Raw genomic sequence first — 19,107 nt, forward strand, 5'->3', positions numbered from 1 at the left:
CTCAGCTGACACACACACACAGACTGGGCCTGTAACATTTGCCTAAACATTTGGACTCAAATTGGAGAGGATTAGGTTCCCATGCTGATATTTCAAATACTGTGACTGTACCACAACCATTTGGTTTTAGTGGAATGCTGTCTGTCACCATGCCCTGGGACGCCACAGGAAGGAACAGAAATGTCAACATTTGGGCTTTAGAAAATACATGCCATGCAATCATCCCCTCTGGCAGAAATTGATAGAATACAAGCTCAATAGAAACAGTACAGTACACTTCTATAGAACACTGTGAAAGTGATTAATATGGTGACAAAGGAAAGAAAAGTGATTCATGCTTAATCACAGAGGAACCCTAATCCTGGACAGACATGACATGAGGACTCCTTCATTCATTCTCACATCTCTGTGAACCTTTCTGAGAAGGCTTTGAAATGGCCAAGCGATTAACCAGGCTGCATTCTCAACATCTGTAAGAGGTTCATCTGTGCAGCAGAGATCGTGGGCTCAGGCCCTCCCTCTGTGCCCCTATGGAAAAAGCGGCCTGCCAGAATGAGCAATGATGCTGAGGGCCCTGATTATTAGGATTAATTGTCTTTTAGCCGTGCAGTGGAGCAAGTGTGCCAGGATAAAGCAAGGTGGAAATAATAAAGGCCCGTGAGTAGTCAACGTGTTTTCCTTCAAGCCACCCTTCACGAGACGGTTGTTTTAAGGTCCTTCGTCTGTCATCGCCAATGAGAATGGCGTTAAGAAAACTTCTCTTCGAAAAGGACAATGAGCTGTGAAGTAAAGCTTTTCACTGGGGTATACTGTACTTACAGTCATGTAAGGGATGACTGGGTTTTTAGCAAATACCATAGATTTAGAGTAAAAAGCGTTATAGTGGGTGGCCCTCTACCTGCATACCTGCCAGGGTAACACCCAAGGGTATGTCTTAAGTGATGTGATCTGTGCTCTTTGTCATGTTCCCTTGACCTCCTATACATCACTGATATTAATTATCATACATGGGACAAGCTCCCCCTATCACTAGCATGTGGCTGCCTGGCAAGATGTAATGCTACATGACAAAGATTCATGTGTTTTAGAAAAACAGAATGAAATTATTGTTTTCATTTCCTCCACATTTTAGGTGGGTTGGTGTCTGGGGAAAGCCATAGTGGAGGTGCTTTCAAGCTTCTGTTGAGGTAGAGAGCACCTGGAATGTCCTAAGATAAACACATACAGAGGAGCCTGTCAAGACCTTTTATATTACAATATTTTTATTAGCAAGCTCAGTGAGGATAATGTTGCTGTTTGTCAGTGTACAACAAAAATGATGACAGCTATGCTGTCACCCAACACTGACCTCTTAAAACTAATGGGGATTTTGGATTCATTTTGCCTTACATTACGGTAATGGATATGTCCATCTACTATTGAAGTGTTTGTTTTATCTTTACTCCAACATTTTTTGAAACCCATAATGTGGTAAAGTTGTTTTGGTTACACCTCCTCAAAGTCAAACAGACCTGATTTCAGGGGAAGTTACAAATAGATACCTGACTGCAAACAAAGCACCCAAACAGCTGTCACTTCCAGGCATGTTCATTCATCATTATTAGATAATAAGTAGGGAATAGCCCCTGAAAGCCTCTATTACCTTTATGTACTCTGCACAAGTGTACCACCGATAACAGATGAGGCTGGACCCAATGTAAAATGAAATTGCTTTTTATATTGGTTGCAATTAATGGTTGTTAGAAGCAGTGCAGCTCAATGCATTTGAGGATGTGTCCTATCGACTCCTCCAGGGAGGAACCTATCAGCTCACCACGGGCCTCTGACTGCATGCAAACTATTCTAATCTGTTCACTTTCAGACAAGCCCCTTTGAATAACTTTCAAAAACTTTCAGTTTGATGATGGAATATCTGTCAACAGGATGTCATTAATGTTGTACATGATTAAGTGTATTTAGGACACTTGTCAAACTGAAGTTTGGTGGTGTCCCAGGTTTTTGCAAAGGCAGAGCGTTTCACCCACCGCAGGATTATATTCTTATATATGTTTTTAGGAAACTTGGCCCTGTTAATTATATTGTAAGTGCTCTGGCATTCAACGACATGCTTGACATGGAATTTCTCTCAACAGGGTTTTAGTTCATTTCATTTTGACTAATCATTGTTGTCTGTTTCATTAATTACATTAAAATGTATACTTGTCCACTTCTATATATCTTTTACAATATTACCCTGTTAGTGTATGCATGATATTTGTCACAAATACCACCGAACGTGGCTCCCCTTCCTGTTCGGGTGGCGCTCGGCAGTCGTCGTCGCCGGTCTACTAGCTGCCACCGCTCCCTTTTTCCTTTTTGTTTGTTTTTGTATAATTGTTTTCACTTGTTCCTTGTTGGGGTTTTGGGAAGGGTGTTATTTAAGTTTGTTTAGCCCGCTGGTGTTTGTGCGGGCTTGTGGTTATTTTACTTTAGTGGTGTTTGTGTAATATTGGGTTTTCGCTGTCCAGTATTTTGGTAACAGTGGCATTGGGTTTTCGCTGTCCAGTATTTTGGTAACAGTGGGATTGGGTTTTCGCTGCCCAGTATTTTGGTAACAGTGGGATTGGGTTTTCGCTGTCCAGTATTTTGGTAACAGTGGGATTGGGTTTTCGCTGTCCAGTATTTTGGTAACAGTGGGTTTGGGTTTTCGCTGTCCGGTATCTTGGTAACAGTGGGTTTGGGTTTTCGCTGTCCGGTATCTTGGTAACAGTGGGATTGGGTTTTCGCTGTCCAGTATTTTGGTAACAGTGGGATTGGGTTTTCGCTGTCCAGTATTTTGGTAACAGTGGGATTGGGTTTTCGCTGTCCAGTATTTTGGTAACAGTGGGTTTGGGTTTTTGCTGTCCGGTATCTTGGTAACAGTGGGTTTGGGTTTTGGCTGTCCGGTATCTTGATAACAGTGGGTTTGGGTTTTCGCTGTCCGGTATCTTGATAACAGTGGGTTTGGGTTTTGCTGTCCGGTATCTTGGTAACAGTGGGTTTGGGTTTTGGCTGTCCGGTATCTTGATAACAGTGGGTTTGGGTTTTCGCTGTCCGGTATCTTGGTAACAGTGGGTTTGGGTTTTGGCTGTCCGGTATCTTGATAACAGTGGGTTTGGGTTTTCGCTGTCCAGTATTTTGGTAACAGTGGGATTGGGTTTTGTTGCGACTTCGTTTTGGGCTTCACCCATGTTTGTCCCTGTTACTGTGCTTGAGGACATTAAAGCGTTTTTCCCCGTCTACCTTCTGCTCTCTGCGTCTGACTCCACACCCATCACTATCCCGACGTTACAATATTTCACATTTTACAATCCTTGTGTCATCCTTGAGCATTTGTAATACTGTGTTTTCCCATTTGAAAGGCCGGTTTAGTTGTCTTTGTAATTCTGATGAGTTTTTTCTGTTTTCTTTTAGTGTTTGCAGATACCTCTGGGCCACAGCAAATCTCCCAACGGCCTCGGCTGTGACAATATGTTGGTTGAAAATAAGTCATAGGAGAAATCCGTTTGATTCTGGGGTACAACTCAGACTCTTGCATTGCCTTGGGTGAGAACACAGAGGAGGAAGATAGAGGTACAGTACAATGTAGGCACTGAACATGAACTAATCAGTGCTTTGGGGATATATTTGTCCCTCTTCGACTTTCAAGGGAGGGAGACTGTTTTGAAGTTGTTTCTCATCCACAACATATCTTCCCTGCAGCAATTCTTCTTTATACTTCCAATAATAGTGACTGGTTCAAATGCCAAATTGTGCATTGCTCTGACATATTGCCCACACCATGTGGTATCATCAGAGTATAATGTGTGTGCGTGTGTGTGTGTGCATGTGAATATGTGTATATTAGGATGGCTGATGGCAGTCTACCAGATAGTCACGAACCTAGAGGACTACATTTACCATTTCAAAGATGCCTGTTTTTCGGAAGTTTACACACACACTCTCACACAAGCACACTCCCACACTCTGCATCCTCAGCTTGTCAATGTGCAACGTGGGTTGCGGAGGCTTTGCACGAACAGATGGGAGGAACAAACCGGCGGAAAATAAAGTTAAACTAGAACAAAATGACTATGCGAGTGGCGTGGCCGCCCTTTGTTTGCCAGGAAGGTGATCCTCAGCATCTGGGGATGATGGAACGCATGATTAAAATGACCAGAGGGAATGATTAATATCTCCTTAAAGCACACACTTCCAGCTTATCAATCATCTCATTACTCTAGAAATGTTAATTGTGTGAGGGGAGGGGCCCCTGAACCATGAAAAAGTAGCCCACCCCTCGACATGTTTACTTACACAACAGAACAGACCCAATAACTCTACATGTGCATATCCCACCACTCCTTTCACATGCAAGCTCTTAAAGCATGATCATTGTACAGTATATGGAACATTATTTGCAGTTACTTCAAGGGGAGACATGTTTACATATTCCATGTTGTCATTATAACAACGTATTGCATTGTTAATGTTTCTACTTTCATTAACGAGTTTATTCTATCAGAGTACCTTGTAGAAGGAAACAGGATTACACCAAAGGTGAAAACCTACAATGATCAGCTATAGTAAATTGCTGCACTGCAGTGTAATAAAATGTAAGCGCTATGACAATTAACCCTAATATATTTAAATATTTAAATAAATGATGCTGTGTTTGCCGTGTATGTGTAGGCTGTGTGTGTGTGTATGAAGATTATTTAAACAGTTAGCCATGGTGAGTGTGTTTGTGGCGAGAAGAGTGGAGGTAGGGGTCCCTGTGCCTACGGTGGCCTGGCTTGCCCTTGCCTCGCCTCCCTCCCCCTGGCTGCCGGTGTGTCCTACTCTCTGCCCTCTCTGCTCCGCTGCGCTCGCCCCCTCCCCCCTTCCCACCTCTCCCTGCGTGCCTGCGCTGCCTGAGCCAGCTGCTCCTACTTCATCTTCAGCAGCGTCACCAGGCGGGGTATTAATCATGTTTTTCGAGGGGGACACTCCGCTATTTATCTCCCTGACACTTCCAGCATTCAGAGGCCCGTTGCTGGGCACAGCCCATTGAGTAGTAAGATTACACATTACCTCGCTCCATTGCCTCTCCCTGCCCTCTCCATTGACTGGCTGTTCAACAGTGGCATCGTGCTTGCACGATCGGACAGAATTTATGCCTTACATGTATAAAAAATACTATCCTGTTTTTTTTCTTCTTTTTTTTCTTCCTATCCCTTTTAACTTGAGCTTAAGTGTAGCATGTGCATTTGTAATGGTAATCATAGGTCTGTGCTCCTTTATGCATACAGTACGAGGCATACGTACCTGCTACTTCTGTATTTGCTTCACATGGAGAGTACATTGAGTAATAGTTCAAAGATATTTGAACCTTGACAAGTTAAGATGCTCTATGACAATATAGTAGTGATGGATTCAATTTCCTCATGGTTTGGAATAGGGCTTAGAAGTATTGTAGCTATTTGAAATAGCTTATAGCCTACTAATGTCCTTTCTTACCTTATCATAGGGCTCCTGACACAATGGTCTAAGGGCTCCCTGGCACAATGGTCTAAGCCACTGCATCTCAGTGCAAGAGGTGTAACTGCAGTCCCTGGTTCAAATCCAGGCAGCATCACATCTGATTGTGATTGGGTGGTGCACAGTTGGGCTGGGGTAGGCTGTCATTGTAAATAAGAATATGTTCTTAACTAACTTGCCTAGTCAAATAAAAAGACATCCAACAACAGAATGACATATTGGAACCATAAATCCAATATTATTGTAGTGATCACAGTGTGGTAGCTCAACAGCTTTGAAAAATGTATTCTTTGCTACATTGGTGAGAGTGGTGAAATGCTATTGCTTAGCTACATGTTTGTTCCACCTCAAAAAGCACAAGAAAGAGGATTTGGACACCCACCATATCAGACTGTTCTGAAATCGTTTCTGTTGTTAGAAACAGATTTCTGCAACATTTTGTCAATTTTCACTTATATGATTCATATAATTATAGTACCTAACATCTTATTTGGACCCAACTTTTTTTTTCTAACAATGATTAAGACATGGGGAATCCAAAGAAGTGGTTAAAAGCTGTCCACAACCTCCCACACCCCGTGCCAATCCCACCTCAACAACGAGTATTCAGTATCAGTTCTCTATGGTTTTTTAAATGTATTTTTTATTTCACCTTTATTTAACCAGGTAGGCAAGTTGAGAACAAGTTCTCATTTACAATTGCGACCTGGCCAGGATAAAGCAAAGCAGTTCGACACATACAACGACACAGAGTTACACACGGAGTAAAACAAACATACAGTCAATAATACAATATAAACAAGTCTATATACGATGTGAGCAAATGAGGTGAGATAAGGGAGGTAAAGGCAAACAAAGGCCATGGTAGCAAAGTAAATACAATATAGCAAGTAAAACACTGGAATGGTAGATTTGCAATGGAAGAATGTGCAAAGTAGAAATAAAAAAAATAAAAATAATGGGTGCAAAGGAGCAAAATAAATTACATAAATTAAATACAGTAGGGAAAGAGGTAGTTGTTTGGGCTAAATTATAGGTGGGCTATGTACAGGTGCAGTAATCTGTGAGCTGCTCTGACAGTTGGTGCTTAAAGCTAGTGAGGGAGATAAGTGTTTCCAGTTTCAGAGATTTTTGTAGTTCGTTCCAGTCATTGGCAGCAGAGAACTGGAAGGAGAGGCGGCCAAAGAAAGAATTGGTTTTGGGGGTGACTAGAGAGATATACCTGCTGGAGCGTGTGCTACAGGTGGGAGATGCTATGGTGACCAGTGAGCTGAGATAAGGGGGGACTTTACCTAGCAGGGTCTTGTAGATGACATGGAGCCAGTGGGTTTGGCGACGAGTATGAAGCGAGGGCCAGCCAACGGCAGCGTACAGGTCGCAATGGTGGGTAGTATATGGGGCTTTGGTGACAAAACGGATTGCACTGTGATAGACTGCATCCAATTTGTTGAGTAGGGTATTGGAGGCTATTTTGTAAATGACATTGCCAAAGTCGAGGATTGGTAGGATGGTCAGTTTTACAAGGGTATGTTTGGCAGCATGAGTGAAGGATGCTTTGTTGCGAAATAGGAAGCCAATTCTAGATTTAACTTTGGAGTGGAGATGTTTGATATGGGTCTGGAAGGAGAGTTTAGAGTCTAACCAGACACCTAAGTATTTGTAGTTGTCCACGTATTCTACAGGCGGGCAGGTGCAGGTAGCGATCGGTTGAAGAGCATGCATTTAGTTTTACTTGTATTTAAGAGCAATTGGAGGCCACGGAAGGAGAGTTGTATGGCATTGAAGCTTGCCTGGAGGGTTGTTTGACAAGTAGTATGAGCTCAGAGAAATTAGTCATTGGGATTATGTCCCATCCTACACTCAGACCACTAGATGGTGCTGTTCCTGCTATTAGGTGATTATTTTTTAAAGAATCCCCCAATTGTTAAAGAGAGAGTTCATGCAAATTACAGAATGGCATGTTGGTTGTCTTACCCTGTAAGCAGTCTATTAACCAGGTATGACAGCAACCCATGCATTGGTTTTGTTTATCTGGCCACTGCACTAGTGTATTTTATTTTAGTTTTATTTATTTATTTTAGTGTATCTAGTACAATTGCTCAGAGAAAGAGATTTTGTTTACATATTCTTTATCAAAATTATTGATGCTCCTGTTTTCAATACCTTTGAGCCATTAAAAAATATATGTTTTATGAGTTGGAGAACACATTGGGAGGGATCTTATACCATTCCTTCATAAAGAATCCTTCCAGATCCTTGATATTCTTCTTCTGAGCTTATGGACTGCCCTCTTCAATTCAAACCACTGATTTTCAAATAGTTTCAAGTCTGGAGACTGAGATGGCCATTGCAAAATGTTGATTTTGAGGCCAATTAACCATTTCTTTGTGGATTTTGATGTGTGTTTGAGGTTATTGTCTTGCTGGAAGATCCAAGTTTCAGCTTCCTGGCAAAGGCAACCAGTTTTTGGCTAAAACATCCTGGTACTGGATAAAGTTCATAATGCTGTTCTCTTTCTCCATCTCTCAATTTCTAACAAAGTATTTCTGCTCATGTGTCAGTATCTTCAAGTTCAGAATCGTGTCTGGAGATCTCACATTGGTCTCATCCATCTCAGTATGCAAGACTCAGTAAACTAAGGAGGGAGTTAAAAATAACATACTGTACAGTGTGAATAAGACATCAATAGTCTGATGAGCTGTTTATTTTAGGGATTGGGATATCAGAGACAAGACTCACTTTCCACTCACCAATACCACCTGATAATGTGGAATTTCTGTAATTATGTATTGGTAATTTGCCCTTCAGGTATCTTGTAAATCTTGGCGGAGAGACTGAGGGGTGATAGGTGGCTATTAACAAGATAAAACAGCCCCTGGGCAGTCAGTGTAGGGCCGAAGGAGACCTGTGTTTTTCTTCTCGCCCCGGCCCCCTTCTTACCTCTCATATTTCCTTTCTATACTGTAGTTATAAACCAAGCTCAGACTTTACAGTTGAGTAGAGGGGGCGGAAAACTTAGATAGAGAAAATAAATGCTTGCCATCCCATCAGTATGTGGGCATGCTGTATCACTACTTAATTGTAGCTAACTGTTTGGGGTTTCTATTTTGTCCTGGGGACTCCAATAGGCCTCAGGAGAAGTGCTTACAGTCAAAGAGAAAATCCAATCCATGCTTTTTTCCCTCTTTTTCTCAACACTCCCCGGGGACTTGTTGCAAGCACATATGGTTCAGATTCCAGGTGTGAAATAGGCTTAAACACCAGTTATTTTATGGTGTAAACACTGGAGAAATATTTTCAGACTTGTAACTACTTAGCATAGATTAGCCTTGCCTATACATTTCTCCTACATTAACTGCACACAATGGTTTTACAACACACCTTAATGTCATAGTTTTAAAACCGAGGACTCCCAGTCCCGCTGCTTAGGTCAGTTGTTTTATGAGAGTCCAACCACAGCCCTCCCCTCTTCCACTCCCCCTCTCCCTCCCCCCCAGGCCCCTGCTGCCAGTGGTCCAGGCTTGCTGGGTTAATATGAAACAGGAAATGGCAGCATCAAGGCTGAGGGGTGTAATGTCTGCTTACACTGCCTGTAATTGGTTGACTTCAGAACCATGAGGAGTGGGTGTAAGTAATGGTGGGGGCTATGGGGCAGGGGGCTAGCACCACTTCATAAAGCCACCATAAGACAGCTATAGCCTAAGACCTAACACAGCTAAGTAAGAAAATATAGTAACCTAATTTGTCTCATATTCTATGTATCTTATATTTTTTGTTTTTATATGTTTTTCTGTTGTGACCTAGAGACAGATATTGTACAAAGTATTATCATCTCCCCGCAATATTATCAGTAAGTTTTACCCCCCACCTGTCAAGGTATTTATTTTAGTTTAATGTGTGTATGTTTGGGTTGTCTGTCACTACACTTGGTATTTGGTTGTAACTGTCATCTCTGAACATAAGTTAACCATCAGTCACAATGTCATTTCTCATAACACTGTTGGCTTCTGTGTAGATGGTGGCTCTTACATGAAAGGCCTGGACTCCTCTCAAAAACCTGGGAAATGGAGCTCGGAATATAGGACTGATAACAAGACTTTGGCTTCAAACAAGTAAAACATCAAATACTTCAGCAGTGTGTGTGTGCGTGCGGTGAGTGTGTGCAAGCGCATGTGTGCGTGGCTGCACGTATGTTCACCCACAGACATTTGTGTTTGTGTGTCTTTACAGCCAAACCCACCCATCTTGAGCTCTAATGACACAGGCTGTTGTGGTTGAGGCCATGGGATTTGGACATACATTCACCTTACTTTTGATGAACAGCAATTGAGACCAGAAGAAAGGGGACAACATTTGGACCAGGGATTCACCAAAGGGAATAAGATGAAAAGGGAAGGCCTAGATGGGGGTAGTGAAAATACTGTCATGACCAACAGAGTGGCCCATTCATCTGCTGTAATTCAGGGCATTAGTGCCTTGTATAGGATCAGCATTGTCAAGGCTACAAACAAGACTTGTTATAGACTTCAGTAGTTCTTTAGATGTGTTCCACTGCATTCTTTCATGTAGTACATTTCACAGTACAATCCTAGTAGCTTTCATTGTTGTGGTATGATAGTAATAGCAATATTACTATCAAAAGGATCATCATAGGATGTACTGTAATGTTTCAGCAGTAATACAGAATATTGTCCATGAATCTGGTTTTTCTATAGATATTGTATATTCAACAAAATAACGTAAATATTTATAAACATTATAATTTGCCTTCCTGAAGTTAGTTAACCCGGTCATTTGTCTGTGATTAAGCTGGGGAATTTGTGTCTCTACTCCAATGCTCTGACCTTAAGAGTAATAGTTCCAATAATAAAGTCTTGCCATGATGAATCACCTCTATCTGGCGCTGAGTCCTGGAGGACTGGTGATATTCTATCTCCAGATTTCCTATTGATTCTGATCATACTCTGTAAAGTTGTGGCATGACCTCTCTTTAGAATTCTCTCCGCCATGCTGTCTCTGTGTATTTGAGCCTCTCCTCAGTGGGAAGACTCATTAATGCTTTTGCAAGTGGCTTTATTGCAATGTCTCATTTTTTGGACTCTATGATTGATTGTTGACATAGAAATAGATTGGAATAGCTCTCTCCCGTGATTGTTTTGTTAATCAACTACAGACTATCCATTACTAAAGGCATTTTTTGTTTTCCCAGAATGCTTGATCCCTGTCTATATCAAGTCTATTTTATTTCCAGTCCACATTTAAAAACACAGCCAATGACTCCGGAAAGTCATATCAGCAATGGATTTACCTTTATGTGTTAAAGTTAGCGTTTGTTTTTCAAGAAGTAGTTAATATTGTTTCTGTCTCAAGTAAGTTTAAGAAGCTATTAGAAGTAGATGGAATATACACTGTATGCACAACAGATAGAAAGTTAGTGTCAAATTATTCTCTATAATTTTCTACGCTTTGCTTTCAATGGGGTTAGGGTTAGTTTAATTATTCTTTACTTTGCTTTTATGTTTTCTTTGTATACAAGGCACTAATGCCCTGTGTGTGTGTATAACATTTTTCTTAAATATTTTTCATATTTCTTAAATCATATTTTAATCAGCAATTTACTGAATTATTAAAAGCAAGTACATCTGCTTATTTAATCAGTGTATTTAAGGGGTTGTTCATTAAGGGCTCTGTAATGAAATAACTCCTGCCATTTCATTTGTATTTTTAAAATGTTATTTAGTTAGTGGCCATTTGTCTTAATTTTATAAAACAATTGATGGAAAATATGCATCCTTCTTTCGGGTGTTTTTACACGATTATATCCAAGTATGGATCAAATAGAGAAAAACACATTGGAATGTGTGATGGCCAAGTCCTCTTAGTTCTTCATAATTAACTCCTGCTGTGTTCCTTCTATTGGATTATACAAGACCCCCTCGTAGCACTATTAATATCTTTCATCAGTGTTGTACTAAACAGGACATGTGTCCTCAGCATGCATTAGAATGGATATGTTCATTTGAACTTCACAGTTGAGATTGAAATTCCAATCCAGCAAAGGGAGAAAAATCATTGATCGCTTATTGCCGTCCCAAAAGGGTCCACCGGTGAGGTAAAATTAGGAAGCCCTTAAACTCTGCAATTGGCAATAATGAGCTATCATTACTCAAATTACAACAAGCACTGATTGGGTTTATACTAATGAAGAAAACAACATGATCAATCATCATCAAGGGCCCTGGCCGTTATGCGTGAGCCCAGGCCGTGTGCAGTGTGGAACCCAGTGTGGCTGCTGGAGCAGGGCTCCATCTACAGGGGCCAGGCTGGAGCAAGTCAGTGGGGTACACATTCATCCTCCATGATCAAACTCTCTGACTGAATGGGACACAACAACTTTGCTATGTCCCAGACAGTCCTGGCATTCACTGTTCTCACCCGTACCATACAGTAATTAGTAAATTATACGCTAACTGTATTTGATAGATTAGGGTATGGAGGATTTAGTCAGGATTCATTTGGGTCTGTGCTCATCAGTAAATCCTAATACCATGGAATTTGCAATGTGTTTATGTTCATAATGTATCAAAACCTTTTGGAGAAAAGCTCTTGATATTGCCTTTATTGTTGTCGGAGTTTAAAATGAATTTTAAAGAATTAAAAACGATGAAATGAATAGCTACTTTTTTATAATCCCACTTTTATAGAATAGAGCAGAAGAGAGCACTTGCACCACCTATTATCATTCTAATACCCTGCTGCATTTACTTGCTGACAAAAGAGTTTTCTAAAGGATGTAGTCTTGAGGAAAGGGAAGTCATTTACACCCATGATGCTCTATGAATATAAGAGACCCACATAGTACAGCAAAGGAATATATGCAGATGGCCAGATGTAATCCCTGTGGTGATTAGGAAATATTAAGTGATGAATTATGTGACGGATGACGAGAGAAAGTAAGTGTAGGTGTGTGTGTAAACGTTTTACTATACTTGTGAATGCCAGAAGTCCTCACAAGAATAGTAAACCAACTACAATTCAGAGAAGTGAGGACATTTTGACGGTCGTCACTTGTAAAAAGGCTACTTTAGGCTCAGGGGTTAGGTTTAGGGTTAAAATAAGGGTTAGGAGTTTGGGTTAAGGTAAGGGCTAGGTTTATGGTTAGGGGAAATAGGATTTTGAATGGGAATCAATTGTTGGTCCCCAAAAAGTCCTCACAAGTATAGTAAGACTTGCGTGCTTGAGAGCTCACCTCAATGTCGTATAATATGCCTTGCCATTTCATGTTGCTGTTTTCTTGTTGACTGCATTGTGAGACGAAGCCTACTTCTCCTCACCCATTTCTCCCCATTCAGCTCCTCCAATGTGGTGAAGCAATCTTTAGACCTACACCAGCAAAGTTGTATTGCTGATCCAATCCCTGCACATATTCACTGTGCATAAAAGCTCCTAAAGTTGCCTACCATCAATAATGAGGTCTCATTTACACAAATTACTCTGAACGCTGATTAGGTATTATCTAACGGCAAGGGCCACCTCGATCAATCATCATCAGCCCATGGAGCGTCAATGGACATCGAAAGGTTAACCCAGATCTAGGAGGCCCCTGGCAGTGTCAGCAGAATCAGTGAGGGAGGGCCTCTATGCTGTCGATAGAGCAGCCAGACAATTAGGTAATGATTCAAATAGCAGCACCTAGGAGTCAATAAGAAAATGAGCCATCCCGGCATAATTTGAGAATGATTTGTTTACCAATCTATACAGCCGTAGAAGAAAGTCACTGAAGTGCAATGTATTAAATGCAGGTTCTTAGGCTCGGCCATTACCAAATTCCTGAAGTGCTCTCTTGCATGTGTTCAGAAGTGTATAGAGAGCAGGTAGGCTCTCTCTGGGCCTATGGATACAGGCTAATGCATTTTGGTTTTCAAGGGTGGTGTTCTTACGGTCTACAATGACACGGTAGTGGTTTGAATAGTTTCATCATAAGGTCCGACCACAGGGGTTGTAAATGGTACTGATTTGTCATTATAAAACTAACGAATGCACCATAGAATTGAAATGGCTTTGAAGCATTCTCTAGGAGGGTTCATATTATATCCCAATGTTTTGGGTGTCTATTCTACACGTTGAAAACAGGTTTCTTCTATTCCACATACTGCCATTATATTGGCTCGCATCTTACATCATTGTCTTGTATCTTTTCCAGTTTCAGCCATTTGTGTTTGTGTATTGAGAAAGTTTGTGTAAGTTCAAGTGTACTGAGTGTCTGTGTGCTGTGTGTCATCTGTGTGGGCAGAGTGTTTATGTAGTCATATATCAGAGACACATAGACATGGGTCAGAGATGTTCAGAGCCTCTGTTGTTCCAAAAAACAGCTGGTAGTTTGCTATGAAACATCAGTGATAATGTCAAGTTGTGGCAGGATACAATATACAGGTTGTGGACTGATAATAAAGATGGATGGATAATGGTGAGATGCTTCTGTTTTTAGAGTGTGTGGAAGTTGAAGGAGAGAGAAGAACAAGAGACCTATGCTACAGTAGAACAGAGATGTTGGTCTGATAGACTGCATGCAGAAGCTGTTTGCTGGTTGCAGACTCAGGGTTTGAATATATTATCTTGGAAAACCAAGAAATAGGCGTACACTCTTGTAGGCGTACACACGCGTGAGTATTTCAGTGCAAAAGAGATGAGATGAGTTAGTCAAACCAAAGGTCTGTAGAATTCCTGACATTTGCCCAAGCAATCCTAGAGTATTGCATGCAAATAAAGATAGACTATATCCTAGCAATGGACCAGTCTTTTACATTAACTTACATTTTCTCTCTACTTTCAAAGAATGCCAGGTTTGTGTTAGTTTTCTATTGGTGTTATTCTTTGTATTCATCATATCTCATCACAGTCATGAGTTGTACATTCAGGGAATGGCCTCATCACTGGTTAAGCCAACTCTAGGTTGATTTGAATAAGGAAATGAAATCACATCTCTTTCCTTCCTTGGCCTTCCATTGTGTGTCTATCACTTACTAGGGACAGAATAGGAACATGTCCCCTAATTTAGAAAATTATTTGCACTGAGTTGCTGAGAACAGATAGCAAATAAGAGCCAATCGTGAAGAGAATGAGAGTGCAGTCTCCTAGAACACCCTTGCATAAAATGCACTTTCCCTCTCTACAAAAATGTATATTTACATGTAATAGGTTATGCAACCTTGGATGGTTCTGTTAAACTGTGATTCATTTTGTTTGTGTGTTTGTTTCCCTCTTCGCCACAACAAAATGGTGATAACAATTTGTTTTACATTTCCATGTACATTTTGTTTGTGAAGGACACATGTCTAGACCTGATATCACCTGGTATTGTTTAACAAGTCTTCCCAAAGGCTCATGTACCACTAAACCACAATCCTAAGTCTCGCCTCACAAGCCTGCACCAACTACATTACATCTAGTTCAAGTCAAACATTTGCTCTTAGGAAAGCCTGTTACCCGTATCAGCTGGTGGTCCCTGGTATACATCTACCCAATAAGTCAGGAGTGTGGAACATGCTGTGTGTATCCCCTAATACAAATTAACTCCTTTAGCTAGGTCCGGCAAATTGATAATAGCTTATAGCAGTGAACAAACAGAGCAGGGTTCTTATCTAATGGATAGCAGTAAGGCATGGCAGTGTTATGATGAAGCTCACAAGGCCCATTGCCTCTGTATCGAGGGTGCGGTCTCACGACTGGGATTAACACATGTCCCCCACAGCCAAGTTGCATGCAGCTCGCTGTCTCTGGAGCTGCAGGGTTACAAGTGTTATTACTCTCACCTTTTAGAAAGGCTTTAGACAGAGAGATTATTAAATTAACCACAGGGCACTGCTTTTGTATCCATAAGTACGTAAGCCACTCTTAGGGCCATGCTCTCTGTATCTTATGATGCGAAATCTAAAGCCTGTGTTGCACAGAGGAGCCAGTAGGTTTGCACCTGTAGTTGCCTTTTTGTCGAATGCCACCCTGCTCTTTAGATCCAATGCTACTCTCTCCCCCCTGAAATGACACAGACTTAGTAGTACACAATAGGTAGAATAGTATATTATAGATACAGTTGAAGTCGGAAGTTTACATACACCTAAGCCAAATACATTTAAAACTTTTTTTTTTTTTTTTTTTTTTTACAATTCCTGACATTTAATCCTAGTAAAAATGTCCTGTCTTAGGTCAGTTAGGATCAGCACTTTATTTTAAGAATGTGAAATGTCAGAATAATATTAGAGAGAATTATTTATTTCAGATTTTATTTCTTTCATCACATTCCCAGTGGGTCAGAAGTTGACATACACTCAATTAGTATTTGGTAGCCTTTAAATTACTTAACTTGGGTCAAACGTTTCAGGTAGCCTTCCACAAGCTTCCCACAATAAGTTGGGGTAATTTTGGCCCATTCCTCCTGACAGAGCTGGTGTAACAGAGTCAGGTTTGTAGGCCTCCTTGCTCTCACACACTTTTTCAGTTCTGCACACACATTTTCTATATGATTGAAGTTTGGGCTTTGTGATGGTCACTCCAATACCTTGACTTTCTTGTCCTTAAGCCATTTTGCCACAACTTTGGAAGTATGCTTGGGGTCATTGTCCATTTGGAAGACCCATTTGCAACCAAGCTTTAACTTCCTGACTAATGTCTTGAGATGTTGCTTCAACATATCCACGTAATTTTCCTCCCTCATGATGCCATCTATTTTGTGAAGTGCACCAGTCCCTCCTGCAGCAAAGCACCCCCACAACATGTTGCTGCCACCCCTGTGCTTCACGGTTGGGATGGTGTTCTTTGGCTTGCAAGCCTCCCCCTTTTTCCTCCAAACATAACGAGTGTCATTATGGCCAAACAGTTCTATTTTTGTTTCATCAGACCAGAGGACATTTCTCCAAAAAGTACGATCTTTGTCCCCATGTGCAGCTGCAAACCATAGTCTGGCTTTTTTATGACTGTTTTGGAGCAGTGGTTTCTTCCTTGCTGAGTGGCCTATCAGGTTATGTCGTTATAGGACTTGTTTTACTGTGGATATAGATACTTTCATACCTGTTTCCTCCAGCATCTTCACAAGGTCCTTTGCTGTTGTTCTGGGATTGATTTGCACTTTTGGCACCAAAGTACATTCATTTCTAGGAGACAGAACGTGTCACTTACTTGGGAAAGACTTCCATGAGACAGAAGGCATCTCCTTCCTGAGCGGTATGATGGCTGCGTGGTCCCATGGTGTTTATACTTACGTACTATTGTTTGTACAGATGAACATAGTACCTTCAGTGGTGGACCAGACTTGTGGAGGTCTACAATTTATTTTCTGAAGTCTTGGCTGATTTCTTTTGATTTCCCCATTATGTCAAGCAAAAAGCCACTGAGTTTGAAGGTAGGCCTTGAAATACATCCACAGGTACACCTCCGATTGACTCAAATATATCAATCAGCCTATCAGAAGCTTCTAAAGCCATGACATCATTTTCTGGAATTTTCAAAGCTGTTGAAAGGCACAGTCAACTTGTGTATGTAAACTTCTGACCCACTGGAATTGTGATACAGTGAATGATAAGTGAAATAATCTGTCTGTAAACAATTGTTGAAAAAATTACTTGTGTCACGCACAAAGTAGATGTCCTAACCGACTTGCCAAAACTATAGTTTGTTAACAAGAAATTTGTGGAGTGGTTGAAAAACAAGTTATAATGACTCCAACCTATGTGTATGTAAACTTCCGACTTCAACTGTAGGCAAACCTTGCAGATCTTACCTTTTTAATTTTGTTATTAGACTTCCATGAACCTCCTGCTGTCAGGAGAGTTTGTTTTATCTAGCCGAGATGGCTATACTTTAACATGAGAGAATGATTGGCAACTGTACAGTTTGTCACAAGCAAGAATCCCTCTTTTGTTCCAGTACTTCAGCTGTGCTTTTCACATAGTGAATTCGCTAAATCATTGTCAATAAATAAATCTGATCATTTTCAGAGAAGACAGCTGTTTGTGTGTGACAGCTTTGTTGTCTTGACTCGCTGCATCCTGTCATTCTCACAGAGGGAGAAATTAGTTTTATACACCCTGACTGCCTGCCATCCAGGGAGTGGAGACATTTGCACATGAATCAATTGTTAACATCACTGTACTCAGACAACTCTGTGACAGCTCAAATACACTGAGAGATGTTGTTGTGCACTTTTTTCTTTGTACAGTAGCATCCAAAGTTTACGCAGGTATTTTTTTCTGGTCCTGATTCAGAGATGGAATATCAAGGTTATTGCATCACTATGAAAACACAAGTGCAGAAAGCTTCAGAATTATGGGCGTGACGAGAACAGGAAACTAGATAAAACATTTTTATTTTTTCAAAATATCCCCTCTTTCAACAACTACTTTGAAGTGAGTCACTCAGATTATGATTAAGGCTCTTGTTACTCAAGATAACTGCTTGACATTTGCTAAATCAGTCAGTGTCAGTCTTAGGTACTAAATTTTCCATCAACTTGAAAGCTCTCTCCAACTTTGGCATTTTGCAATGTTCCGTTACTCAAGCAGGATTTGCTATTGTATCAATGAACAAAATATACACTTGGTACTATAGAAAACATAAAGTATGTTTTTATTCCAGAAATAACATACAGTGCTTTCCATCCCTACAATCTGTTTGAAACTTATGATGGCATTGTAGGGGAGAAACAAGATTTTCATTGTGGTGAAATGTTAATCTTCCTCCTTTACCCCATTTGTAGCAGTCTTGGTGTAGGCTACAAGTATAAGTATTGATTTAGGCTACAAGTAGCAGTCTTGGTGTAGCCTACAAGTATCAGTCTTGGTGTAGGCTACATGTAGCAGTCTTAGTGTAGACTACAAGTAGCAGTCTTAGTGTAGGCTACAAGTGTAATTCTTGATTTAGGCTACAAGTAGCAGTCTTGGTGTAGCCTACAAGTAGCAGTCTTGGTGTAGGCTACATGTAGCAGTCTTAGTGTAGGCTACAAGTAGCAGTCTTAGTGTAGGCTACAAGTAGCAGTCTTAGTGTAGGCTACAAGTATAAGTCTTGATTTAGGCTACAAGTAGCAGTCTTAGTGTAGGCTACAATTATAAGTCTTGATTTAGGCTACAAGTAGCAGTCTTGGTGTAGGCTTCCAGTATACGTCTTGATTTAGGCTACACGTAGCAGTCTTGGTGTAGGCTTCAAGTATAAGTCTTGATTTAGGCTACAAGTAGAAGTCTTGGTGTAGGCTACAAGTATAAGTCTTGATTTAGGCTACAAGTAGCAGTCTTGGTGTAGGCTACAAGTAGCAGTCTTGATGTTGGCTACAAGTAGAAGTCTTGGTGTAGGCTACAAGTAGCAGTCTTGGTGTAGGCTACAAGTAGCAGTCTTGATGTAGGCTACAAGTAGCAGTCTTGATGTAGGCTACAAGTAGCAGTCTTGGTGTAGGCTACAAGTAGCAGTCTTGGTGTAGGCTACAAGTATAGGTATTAGTGTAGGCTACAAGTATAAGTCTTGATGTTGGTTACAAGTATAAGTCTTGGTGTAGGCAACAAGTATACGTCTTAGTGTAGGATATAATTTAAAGTCTTGGTGTAGGCT

This window comes from Oncorhynchus masou, chromosome 22 (genome assembly GCF_036934945.1).
Source record: "Oncorhynchus masou masou isolate Uvic2021 chromosome 22, UVic_Omas_1.1, whole genome shotgun sequence".
Lineage (NCBI taxonomy): Eukaryota > Metazoa > Chordata > Actinopteri > Salmoniformes > Salmonidae > Oncorhynchus > Oncorhynchus masou.